We start from the raw sequence: 8,884 nt of genomic DNA on the forward strand, positions 1-8,884 counted from the left end.
AATGCAATTGGGAAATTTTACTGTAGGTGCCCAGAAATAGAGGAATATGCCAGAACCACCTATGCACGCATCTGTGTGGAAATGGACTTCAGCGCTGGATTCCCAGCTGAAATAAACCTAACAAGTAAAGACTATGTGTGGAACCAGAAACTAGATTATGAAAGTGTCCTCTTCAGATGTCGATCCTGCTTTGAGATAGGTCATCTAGCCAAAAATTGTCCAAAAGCTTCCTAGAAAAATTATGCTAGAAAATCCACCACAGATCTACATGGTGGGAAGGAGCACAAAAATAACACTACATTGTCATCAAAGAAGAATACTCTAGAGAAAACTCTAAATCATAAGAAATCAGGCAAGAAAGAAACAAATCTCAAGACAAGCAGCGAGAAAGCCCCGCCCAACAACAAAAAAGTGAACTCGACAACCCCTCAAGCATCAATAGTTATGAGGATTCGAATACCGCACAAAATAAATCTTCATTTAACAACAAAGCAGATCTCCTAGACCAAACTTCTTCTCCGACTATCTTCAAAAGGATGAATACAATAGATCGCGAAGTTAAGACACCAATGTCCCAAGAACTAGAAGAGATGAAGGAGATGCAAGATAAAGGAAGTTGGAAGACCGTAGAGAAAAAAAAGAAAGCTATAGCACCATTCTCACCAAGAAAGATGAGGAGCCAGACAACTAAAAACTAAGAAAATTATAGGTCCGATAGACCAATTTGGTCTTAGTGGACGTTAACCACTATCATCATCATCATCATCATCAACAACAACTAACCATTCACTTCAAGGGTTTGGACTTTCTCCATTGGAACATACTTGTGCTACAATGATCTTCCAAAATTAAGCTTAATTCCTTTTGCTAAGACTGTAGTCAAATGTATAAGTATGTATATTTATTTAATTCTATGCCATGCAAGAACTTCATAATAGTGAGACAAACAAGCCACAAGGCCAAGGATTTCAGAGAAATAGTCACAATGATTAAGAAATCTCTGTATTGTAATAGTATTGTGTCACCAACAGGCATAGGCTCAAAGGAAGACCAAATTCAAGGAGTAATCTTGTCACTGCAATCAACTTAAATTTGGCTCAGACCTTCGTAGGGTGGAGAATATCAGAGCAAGATTACTCAATGGATTTACATTAATTCCATGCTTAGGAGAGCTAATTGAATGCCCTTATATAGTTTTTGAGGGGCTCATAAGAAGCCACTCAAATTGTTATTTTAGAGGGAGATTTTGAATATGATATTTAAATTTTGGAGGGAAAAAACCATTTGAGGGTTTTTGAATTTTGAAATTTAGTTGCCTTCGGTGCCAAAACCCTCACATGCCCTTGGTTTTTAAAAACCAAATATTTACAATCGAATTTTTGCAACAATTTTAATTCTTTGTGAGGAACCTTATGACATGAACATTTTTGTTGGCCAACAAAAAGTTTCCTCATCATCAGCCTTTGGGGTTTATGCCCATAATATGGTGGCTTCATCTTCAAACAAACATAACTCGCAAATCGTTAAGGCTGTCGTGGCATGCCACATACCACTGGAATCAACTCGACGAGGAGAATCCAACAAATATTATCTAGACTCAAAAAGTTATGATTTTCCATGTCATGTTGGTCAAAAAATGTGTGGCATCTTCTGATGCTTCTTGGGTTGACATCAATGGAAACCACATTTGAACACTCCTGTTGCAAATTTGGTTTTGACTTGGACATTTTGAGGTCAGATTTGGAATCTTGTTAGAATATTCTTTAATGTACTATTGATGAACATAATTTCTCTTTCATAAGGAAGTATTGGTTTGGTTTTCCCTTTGTGGGTTTTTCCCTAGCTTGAAGCCTAATTTTTGGTGTCTCTTATCTCTTGTTTATTGTTCATGTGATTCATGTTGCTCTATTGATGAAATTGAATGGTTGAAGTTTCTCATGTATAACTAGTTTATGATTGGAATGCACAAAGAATATTGAATATATCATGGGAAGTAGTTATCAATTTTGAAAACCTACATTAGTCTTGGATGCACTAGAAAATAAACATGGGATCAAAGCTTTGGTGAAGGGAAAGAGTTGTCAGATCACCTTGAAGAAGCATTTAGAGCACCTTTAGAGAGTTTGGGATTCTTCATCTTTTGATTTTGGTTGGTCATATTCATTATCTTCATCATGAATTCCTTCATAAATACCAAGAACAATCTTGAAGGAGCTACTAATTACAGGGCATGGAACGCCAGGATTGATCTATTTCTTGCAAGGCATAATGTTTTGGGCATTATTACAGGTAAAGTTATTGAACCAGCTAATCAAGAAGGGAAAGAAAAATTTCAAGAAGATTAAATCTTGTCAAGAAGCATCATTATAGAATTTGTTACAGATAATATAATTGCTTATATCTTTATCATCAAACGTCCAAGGGAATGTATGATACCATCATTGGTTTGTACACAATAAATAAAATCAATAAATCTATAAACTTAAGGGGTCAACTTCGCAATATCAAGATGACAAATAATAATATAGTGGATTCTTATTTTGTAAATATATCTCATATAAGCTATCAACTCAAGGCCATTGGTGAAGAAGTATCTGACAAAGAATTAGTAGTTGTGGCTTTGGGTGGTTTTCCTAGATATTCGTATCCTTTTGGAGAAATCGTCAGTGCAAGAGAGAATGCACCCTCATTTGATAAGTTATGGGCTTCCTGCACTCGAGAAAAATAAAGACTTCATTCAAGAGACCCTATTGAAGATGTAGGTGAAGAAGCTTTAGAAGCTCATTCCAAGAAGAATAAAAGAATACCTAATTTTATAAGGTTTCAATTAAGTTATGGTAGAAGACCAAATTGAAGATTTGATCCAAGAAGGGAACTTGCACCTAGAAGAGGATCTCCTCCCTCTCAAGATAGGAGATAAAAGAGAGAGAATATATTTGATTAATGTTCAATGATATCATTGTCAAGCATATGGTCATTATCATGATCATTGTCCTCAAAGAAATCAAAGGGGTGATTATCAATGGAATGGAGATCGAAAGACTATGTTTCTAACCTTGATGAATAAAAAAGGAGGCCCAAGAAAAGAGAGAATAATGAAGAATACTCATTTTATTCCGCTTTTTCATGTGCCATTGTAGGTCATGATGAAATATGGTTGGTGGACAGTGGTGCCTCTAGGAAAATGACTAGGAATCATAATCATCTCAACAAATTAGTTGAAAAGAATATAGCACAAAGAGTGGAACTTGGATACAATGGAAAATACGAAGTCAAAGGTATTAGCTCATCATCCTTTCAATTGGATTTAGGAAGTAATGTTAAACTTAAATATATTTTATACATTCCTAGTTTTAAGAAAAAACTTGTTTTCCATCTCATCTCTTGAAGACAAAGGATATATAATTTCTTTTATAGATGGACAACTCTTCGTATGGAAGAGGGATACCTCTTTTGAATCTTCCAAGGTTTTTGGTGTGAAAATTGGAGGCCTATATCATCTCCTTTGACATTCAATTCAAGCTTTGCCTCATAACACCACTCATCTATGTGAATTATGGCATCGAAGGTACACTCATATTCACTATTAAGCTTTAATTAGAATGAAAGGTTTTGTTAAGGGTGTACCGAAAATCAAGGTTGATGATGTTGAAATTTGCAAGGGATGTGTTTATGGGGAAAATGTGAAAGGAAGATGTACTAGCAGTGATAGTAGATCCAAAGGAATCTCATATCTTGTGCACTCTGATCTTTATGGGCCTATGTTTAACAAGGCCTTGGGTGGCAACTTGTATTATGTATCTTTCGTTGATGATTATTCTCGCAAACCATATATTTATCTTCTAAGTTTTGAGGATCGAGTATTTGAGAACTTTCATGCATTCAAAGCTCCATCTGAAAATGTTCCAAGAAGGAGGATCAAGACCTTAAGGTCTGATAATGGTGGCAAATATAAATCCAAGGAATTGATTGATTTTTGTATGGATGTTAGAATTAAGAGGGATCTAATAGTTCCCTAATGTCCTCAACAAAATGGAACTATAAAAAGGAAGAATAGGACCATTATGGAAGTTTCCAAAGTTATGCTTCATGATCAAGAGTTACCAATGTTTCTATTGGAACATAGTTACCGATCAAACGAGAAAATGAATTAGTACCCGTTTTTTTGAGGTAGCAAAAAATCACTCAATTTTGAAAAGTGGTGATGCCAAAATACACTCTTTTTTTTAGCATATTTTTGGCACTTTAAACTTTCTTATGTATCAAGTATAAACATTTTTTTTAGATGTTACTGATTTTCACGTTGATTTTGAAAAGTGTTGATTCAACATCAACACCTCTTTTTAGAGGGTTGATTTTTAACACTTTAAATTTTTAATGCCTTCTTCTTCTCGTAAGATTTTTTTCAAGTGTATTTTTTGTGTTTGTGTGTTTTCATTTTTCTTTTCAATTTTGTTTGTAATGAAATGTTAATTTTTTCATGTAGTTAAAAATAAAAATAAAATTTGTTCAATATTTTAAAGTTACTATTTTCTATATGTTTATGTATGTAAATTAATATTTCAATGGACATCAAATAATTGTCACTAAAACACAATAATTTTAAACATTTGACAAAAAAAAAACACATTTTCTATATAAATATAATGAAAAAAATACACATTCTCAGATTTTTTGTCAAAAATGACATGTCAAATAAACAATTTTTATGGGAAAATCCTAACAAAAAAAAAATTAAAAAATAGCATTTTTTTATGAATTTTATTTTAAAAAATAATAAACATAGTTACCGATCAAACGAGAAAATGACCTCGTACCCATTTTTTTGAGATAACAAAAAATCACTTGATTTTGAAAAGTGGTGATTCAGAATAAACATTTTTTTGGAACATATTTTTGGCACTTTAAATTTTCTTATGTTTAGTGATTTTCATGTTGATTTTGAGGAGTGTTGATGTTGCATTAACACAACTTTTTTTAGAGGGCTTATTTTTTACACTTTAAATTTTTTAAAGTATCTAGTATGAACATGTTTTTTTTGTTAGTGATTTTCATGCTGATTTTGAAAAGTGTTGATGCAGCCTCAACACAATTTTTTTAGAGAGCTTATTTTTGACACTTTATTTTTTTATGTATCTAGTATGAACATTTTTTTTTGTTAGTGATTTACATCTTGATTTTGAAAAGTTCTAATGCAATATCAACCCTTTTTATTTAGAAGGCTTATTTTTTACACTTTAAATTTCCTAATGTGTTAAGTGTAGATTTTTTTTTTTTTTTTAATGTTGGTGATTTTCATGTTCATATAAAAATAAATTAATTAATTAACCTATAAAAAATATTAAAAATTAAAATATTAAAAACAATAAAAAAAAAAAACACAAAAATAATACAAAATAAAACAAAATTTCAAATATTGAAAAAAATAAAACACAAAATTAAAAAAAAAAAAAAATAATAATAACAAGTAATAAAACGTAAAATAAAAATAAAAACATAACCAAAAAAATTTACTTGTAAAATTTAAACTAAAAAATAAAATGGAAAATATTTAAAAACATACAACATAATTTAAGGGAAAAAAAACTAACAAAAAAAATAAAATTAATTAATGTAAAAAGGTGATGGTGATGGTTAGTCATGGAGGAAGGCAACGGGAGTGAAAAATGTATCTCTACGTGGAGGAGAGGAGTTGAGGATCAAACGAACATTTTCATACTCAAGAGGTGATTTCTAAGGAGAAACTTAACTTTGATTTGGTTTCGGTGTTTGAATGGGCATCGTGTTTGCATATTGTAGAGTTCATGGAATCCTTCGACGATAAAGAGATGTACAGAGAGGTATTTTTATTGAATACCAAATATGAGTATGTAGTGTTTCAGTTTCATATGTATTGATAATGTATTATATTATTTCCTTATAGCTATGCGCGAAGTTACCAAGGAATATTAGTTTTATTTTATTTTTTTGTTTAGAGATTAACACATTCCTACAAATATGGAAATGGTTAGAATGCAAACTGATGGGAGCCTCCCAGTTTCCCAGAGGCATAACTACACGAGCATTTCTGACACCATCGGCTGCATTGTTTGACAAGAGGGTATCGCTTCACTCTAGACAGGGTCATCCTTAACATTCCAAAGGGCCATGATCGTGATAGACTTGTAACTGACCTTCTATGATCATATCAAGGAGACCATCATCACCCATGACATTATGAAGGATGGTCTGGGTATTCATGTAATAGCTACCTTCAGTGCAAAGTTTGTGGCTACTGTGGCTTCAAATCCCATGGATGTTATCAAGACTTGAATTATGAATATGAACCCCAAATTAAGACAACCGACACCTTATTTTGAAGCCCTGGATTATTCCATGAAGACCATAAAAGCATAAGGTCCTATCTCTCTTTACAAGGGATTTTTTCCCACTATGACGAGACACCGTCCTTTTACCATCCTTCTTTTCGTCACTTTAGAGCAAGTTAGGAAGATTTCTAAGGATTCTGATATTTACATTCTAATTTCACTTTCACTAAGTTAAGGGGAGCTTGATCCATCGCTGGAAGGGAGATCCTGGATTAGAAGGAAGCCTTTTCCATCCTTCTGCCTATGGATCCTTCAAGTGGTCGTGGGCCTTCATTTGGCCAATAAATTACCACGCCAACCATACCGAAAGAATGGTGCAGGAACCCGGGATGTAAATATATGCTCTCCAAACATTCTTCGGCTAGTATCGAACATTCAGGAGACAAACGAGGTATGCCCGCCTAACCCTTGTTGGACAAAATTGGGATGGCCTAAGCGTTTCTCCAAGATAGGATGTATGTCTCAACTTGTTTGAATATGTCGGGCAAACTTTCATTTTTAGAGGTGGGTTGGAAAAAGATATTGAACATATGATAATCCACCAACTTGGAATGATAAGAGGTAAGAGGTGGGCAGAAAAGTCCACATAACTCCACCAACCAGCATGTATAGTACATTTCATGGTGATCCAATGAAAGTGTAAGCATTTAACTGATGCTTATGCTTATGGCGTTTGGCTCACTATTTTGTATATCCCACTTACTGGGATATCCATCCATTCCAGAACGCAGTCATGTACGATACTTTCATATGCTAGGGATCACTGAGTTCAGTTTTCCCATTTGTAGACCGTAGAACTATTCTTAAGTGATATCCCTCAACATAGCGAGTAGCATCTCGCCCCACTTTTCCAAGGATTCAACCTCGTCCCACAATCAAATCAATAGTTACGCGGTTGTGCTTAAAAAAAAAATGAAACAAAAAAAGGGCCCTGGGGTGGGGCAGGGAGCTGCCAACCCCGTGGCCCAATAGGCCCTGGGATGGCAAGGACGATTCCCGGAATCGTCCCTGACACCCCAGGGCCTTTTTTCTGGTTTTCTTTTTTAATAATTTATATTATAAAGTTTTATTTTAATCTTTAATTAAAAAAATAAAAATAAATAAATAATAATAATATCTTAATGTTTAATTTTATTTTAATATTAATTTTATTTTTTTGCTTTTTATTTTTTTCCTTAAATTGTGCTATATTTTTAAAACATTTTCCAATTATTTATATATATATATATATATATATGATATATTATATTTTATAGTTTTTTTTTTCTATTTTATTTTTATATATTTTTTATAATTGATACTTTTTTTATTTTTAATTTATTTAATTTTTTTTTTAATTTTTAATTTATTTTTTTTTGCGTGGTTTACAGACACTTTCATTCAACGGGTGGCGCTACGTCCACTGGAAAAATCTGGGCTTGACGCCCCGCGGCCTACTACAAGACCTAACCCCAAGAGCATTCGGGAATTGATCATGTGACCTCCCATCTGGTGAGGCCCCATCTTGACTGATTGGGCTAACCCTTGGTGCTTTTTATTACTTGTTGTTATTATTTTAAAATAATTTTGCTTTTATTTTTTTGCAATATTTGAACATTTGTTTTCTTGTATTATTTTTTGTGTTTTTTTTTTAATGTTTGATTTTTTTTTTAGTATTTTTTTTTTATAAGTTAATTTTGTCTTTTTTTCTTTACCTTTTTTTTTTTTAATCATAATTTGTTTTCCATAATGTCATGTTTGAAATATTTTGAAAACTTAAAAAAAAATGTAGTCATAATCTTTGGTTTTAATTCCATGGTTGAAAAATTGTCAATGTTTTAATGTTTTTCTAAGTCATGAATATTTTATCTTTAATGTTATGGTTAAAAACAGTTATAAGTATTTTTCTGAAGTTCATGCTTGAAAATCATTGGAAATTTGAAGATTTTCGAAGTCATAATATTTTATTTTTAACACCATTATTAAAAATCTTGAAAAAAAAAAAAAAAAAAAAAAAAAAACAAAAAAAAAAAAAAAACAAAAAAAAAAAAACGAACAAACAAACAACAAACAAAAAAAAAAAAAAAAAAAACAAACAAACAAACAAATAAACAAAACAAAACAAACAAACAAACAAAAAAACGTTATTCCAGCATCAACAACAAAAAAAATCCAGAGTGTTTTTTGCACACAAAAATTTGGTTTTTACTTCCATTTAAAAAAAAAATGTTAATAATGTACCCTGAAAAAAAAAATAAAATAATAATAATAATAATATATATATATATATATATATATAATGTTATTCTAACATCAACACTTTTCGTTTTCAACTTGTTTTTTTCATGTTTTTTGGGGGTTTTTGGGCTAGAGTACCCGTTTTAAGGTAATAGTTCTCGTTTGATCAGCACTATATTAATAGTAAACACAAGTTTTTTACAAAAAAAAATGATTCACATAAAAATTAAAGTGAAAATCAGATAATATAAATATTGAACATATAACAACAATAATCAAATGTTCATTCTTCTCATAAA

General features: G+C 31.7%; 1 pseudogene; it reads left to right on the forward strand.

Moving 5' to 3' along the window:
• Positions 1 to 5,997: 5,997 nt before the first annotated feature.
• Positions 5,998 to 6,543, forward strand: LOC149180409 (mitochondrial uncoupling protein 5 pseudogene; annotated as a pseudogene).
• Positions 6,544 to 8,884: the final 2,341 nt, after the last annotated feature.

The sequence above is a fragment of the Pinus tabuliformis genome, chromosome 3_2, assembly GCF_031772625.1.
Source record: "Pinus tabuliformis cultivar Carrire ecotype Pingquan chromosome 3_2, CPIR1, whole genome shotgun sequence".
Lineage (NCBI taxonomy): Eukaryota > Viridiplantae > Streptophyta > Pinopsida > Pinales > Pinaceae > Pinus > Pinus tabuliformis.